We start from the raw sequence: 4173 nt of genomic DNA on the forward strand, positions 1-4173 counted from the left end.
TAGCAGCGCGCCGCTTCAGCAGGCGCCGCAGGGACGACTAAAACCTGGCGGGGGGCATCGTCTCGTGTAGCGTCGCCCCTGCCCCAACTGGAGTGGCCCAGTCTTTAGGGGACAGAGACTGCGAAGCACTTGGACCGACGGCGGACTACGACGGAACGCGTCAGCTCGGCCAACGCTCTCGAAGGAGACATTTTCCGTTTCGCGGCAATTTCTGCGCCGTGCCGTGCTCTTCTCGCTCGCAGACGGCGCTGTCGCGTCGAACCGCTTTCGGGGGCACGCCCTTCTCCTCCCCGCTCCTCGCAAAGAATCTTCAGATTCCTGCGACGAAGCCCGGAAGGGGTGCCCACACAGCTGCGGTGACACGAACGAGCGACCAGCTCTGGAGCTCGACGTACTCCGAAGGCAAACAACGCAGATTGCGATCGCTTCCGACTCTCTCGCAAACGTGCGCGCTACATGGCAACGGACGTTGGCACCTCGCGCTTGGACCGCTCTTTCCCTGCAGGTATCCGACACCATCCTGCGGCGGTCTTGCTAGAGGCGCGCACACGTCGCGCTGCAGTAGAATATAATGCCTCGTTTCCGTCTCTTCGAAGATTTGGCACAACGGCTCGCCACCGTCTCCTTCTTTGTGAGGTCGCTGGCGCGTGGCATTAGCGCTCAACGTACTGTCCATGATGCCGACGCGGTCAAAACGAGTCGACGGACGCACCTTCCCTGTGCGCCGAAGGCTCTCTTGATATGTGATCCGACCCTCAGACAGACGAAGCCAAGGGAAGACCCAAGGCCGCAATGTGCGTTCAAAGAATCAGTGCTCAGTGTGTCCTGCAATTCACACCAAGTCTCGCAGCTGGCTGCGTTCTTCATCGACCCGAGAACCGAGTGATCCACCGCTTAGAGTCGTGAAAAATAGTTTGTTCAATTCAGTACAGTACAACCAGGGTTTCAGGCACGTGGCGTCTCCCTGTGTGCGGTTTCGAAGAGCGCCTTTCGGCGTGTGCTCTTTCGGCGTGCGTACTCGCGCAGCTCTCCAAAACCACTCGGCCAGTGCCAGGGAGGGGCTTTCCTGCGCCGGAGCCACAACAAGTCTACTTGAGGCGGAAGACGAAGCCAGCAAGGTGCTTGGCCGCAAGTGCGTTCGAATCCGGGACTACGTTCCCTCGTCTGTCCGTACTTTTCCTCTTTCGACGTGCGGCGCCTTCCCAAAGCGCACAAGTCCGCTAACCGCAGAACGCTTCCGACGTAGCAAAGCCGCGTTTCCTTCGGTACTTCGCAGCAACGCCGCCTTTCCCTCGGCGGCGGGCAAATAGCCTGCAGACGTCGTCGCATTGAACCGCGATCTCGGACACCTCGCGCGTCACGAGCAGGAGCCGACCGGCAGCCGCCGGCCCTGTCGGGCTCGGCAGCATTTGCCGCGGAGGACGGGAGAGCGCTTTAGGCCACGGTTCCTTCCGTACTTGGCAGCCGCACCCTCATACCGCCACTTCCATGACCGACCGAGCGCCACACCGTTCCTTTAGTACTTGGGCAGCAACAAAGTCGGGTCGTTACTCCATACTCGCCGCAGGAAGCGACCGGCAGCCGCCAGCCTTTTCAGACTCGGCAGCGTTTGCCGCGGAGGACGGGAGAGCGCTCGCACCACGGTTCCGTGTGTACTAAGCGGCAGCTGCTCTCGACCGTCAGTTCCTTGACCGACCGCACGCTTCGCCGTTCCCCTCGTACTGGGCAAAGCAGCAGGTCGGGTCGTCTTACTCCCCTTCCGCGCAAGAGCGCCGAGGCGGACAGAAAGCCCACCCATTGTGCGTTACGCCGTTTCTACCCGCGGGCGCGGCCAAGCCAACCGTCCAAGGTTGCAGCCTGCGTCCACTGGGCGCAACAAATTTCGCACGGGGCGCCCCTCAAAATTCAGGCAGTCCCCGGCATGTTCGGGTATAGCCGTCCCCGCGTCCAAGCGGGGCCAGCGGCGGAAAGCGTCGGGCGCAGCGAGCTGCTTCACCCACACGGGGTTGAAACAATGGCGCTCGTCACCCTTCACAATCCGGTAATGATCCTTCCGCAGGTTCACCTACGGAAACCTTGTTACGACTTTTACTTCCTCTAAATGATCAAGTTTGGTCATCTTTCCAACAGACCGGCGCAACCGAAAGGCCGCGCCGGACATCGGTCCGAAGACCTCACTAAATCATTCAATCGGTAGTAGCGACGGGCGGTGTGTACAAAGGGCAGGGACGTAATCAACGCGAGCTTATGACTCGCGCTTACTGGGAATTCCTCGTTCAAGGGGAACAATTGCAAGCCCCTATCCCAATCACGAAAGAAGTTCCACGGGTTACCCAGTCTTTTCAGACAGGGATAAAGACACGCTGCTTCCTTCAGTGTAGCGCGCGTGCGGCCCCGGACATCTAAGGGCATCACAGACCTGTTATTGCTCTGTTTCGTGCGGCTAGGAGCCGCTTGTCCCTCTAAGAAGGTTGTAAGGTGCTGGGAACCCCGCACCTATTTAATAGGCTAGAGTCTCGTTCGTTATCGGAATTAACCAGACAAATCGCTCCACCAACTAAGAACGGCCATGCACCACCATCCACCGAATCAAGAAAGAGCTCTCAATCTGTCAATCCTCCCAGTGTCCGGGCCGGGTAAGTTTTCCCGTGTTGAGTCAAATTAAGCCGCAGGCTCCACTCCTGGTGGTGCCCTTCCGTCAATTCCTTTAAGTTTCAGCTTTGCAACCATACTTCCCCCGGAACCCAAACACTTTGGTTTCCCGGAAGCTGCCCGCCGAGTCATTTGAGTAACTCAGGCGGATCGCTGGTTGGCATCGTTTATGGTCAGAACTAGGGCGGTATCTGATCGCCTTCGAACCTCTGACTTTCGTTCTTGATCAAAGAAAACATTCTTGGCAAATGCTTTCGCAGTAGTTCGTCTTGCGACGGTCCAAGAATTTCACCTCTAGCGCCGCAATACGAATGCCCCCGTCTGTCCCTCTTAATCATTACCTCGTATTCCAAAAACCAACAGAACAGAAACGAGGTCTTGTTCTATTATTCCATGCAAGTTTATTCAGGCGACTCGCCTGCGTTGAGCACTCTAATTTTTTCAAAGTAAAAGCACCGGCCTTCTCGAGGCACACAATGAAGTGCACCAAGAAAGGACCGGCATGATGTTCAGTCCGAGCCGTCGCATCGGGTAGATGCACTACTCGTCTGGAACTGAGATCCAACTACGAGCTTTTTAACCGCAGCAGCTTTAGTATACGCTATTGGAGCTGGAATTACCGCGGCTGCTGGCACCAGACTTGCCCTCCAATTGATCCTCGTTAAAGGATTTAGAGTGTACTCATTTCAATTACGGGGCCTCAAAAGAGTCCCGTATTGTTATTTTTCGTCACTACCTCCCCGTGCCGGGAGTGGGTAATTTGCGCGCCTGCTGCCTTCCTTGGATGTGGTAGCCGTTTCTCAGGCTCCCTCTCCGGAATCGAACCCTGATTCTCCGTTACCCGTAACAACCATGGTAAGCAAGTAACCTACCATCGAAAGTTGATAAGGCAGACACTTGAAAGAAACGTCGCCGGCTCGTGGCCATGCGATCAGCACAAAGTTATCCAGAGTCACCACACAATACGGGCCGAAACCCGATCGATCTTGGTCTAATAAAAGCACCCGTCGCCCAAAGGGCTTCAGGCTCACTGCATGTATTAGCTCTAGAATTGCCACAGTTATCCAAGTAGGAAGAAACGATCTAAGGAACCATAACTGATTTAATGAGCCATTCGCGGTTTCGCCTTATTTCGGCATGTACTTAGACATGCATGGCTTAATCTTTGAGACAAGCATATGATTACTGGCAGGATCAACCAGGTAATCGTTCAACTGCGCGTCCAGCCTTTCAAGCAGGCCGGACGCCGTTTTTGCGATGCCGAGGCCACCTTCAGGCGCCCCAACACGCTTCGTTCTCGCAAAGTGTAGCACTTTGCAGTCCGAGACGACGGCGTTCGAGCTCGCTACGGCGCCCTCCCCGCAGGGCCGGGTATCGCCACGCGGCAAGAAGCACGCAACATTCTCGATAGACTGGTTGTGTCAACTCGATCGCGGCTTGCGGTTTCTCTTGAGCCCGCAGCACTGGTGGACCGACCGACACTTGCAACGTAGCCGAGACGGCAAAGCCGCCAGGCGACGG

At 56.6% G+C, this 4173-nt stretch overlaps 2 non-coding genes across 2 annotated transcripts; both read right to left on the bottom strand.

Annotated features, from left to right (window-relative positions):
• Window positions 1-749: 749 nt before the first annotated feature.
• Window positions 750-902, bottom strand: LOC142565184 (5.8S ribosomal RNA). The gene has a single exon (XR_012824856.1). It is a non-coding gene; the product is annotated as a 5.8S ribosomal RNA (ribosomal RNA).
• A 1140-nt stretch (window positions 903-2042) lies between these two features.
• LOC142565140 (small subunit ribosomal RNA) lies at window positions 2043-3857 on the bottom strand. The gene has a single exon (XR_012824823.1). It is a non-coding gene; the product is annotated as a small subunit ribosomal RNA (ribosomal RNA).
• Between the last annotated feature and the right edge of the window lie 316 nt (window positions 3858-4173).

Source organism: Dermacentor variabilis, chromosome 11 (assembly GCF_050947875.1).
Source record: "Dermacentor variabilis isolate Ectoservices chromosome 11, ASM5094787v1, whole genome shotgun sequence".
In the NCBI taxonomy this organism is placed as follows: Eukaryota; Metazoa; Arthropoda; class Arachnida; order Ixodida; family Ixodidae; genus Dermacentor; species Dermacentor variabilis.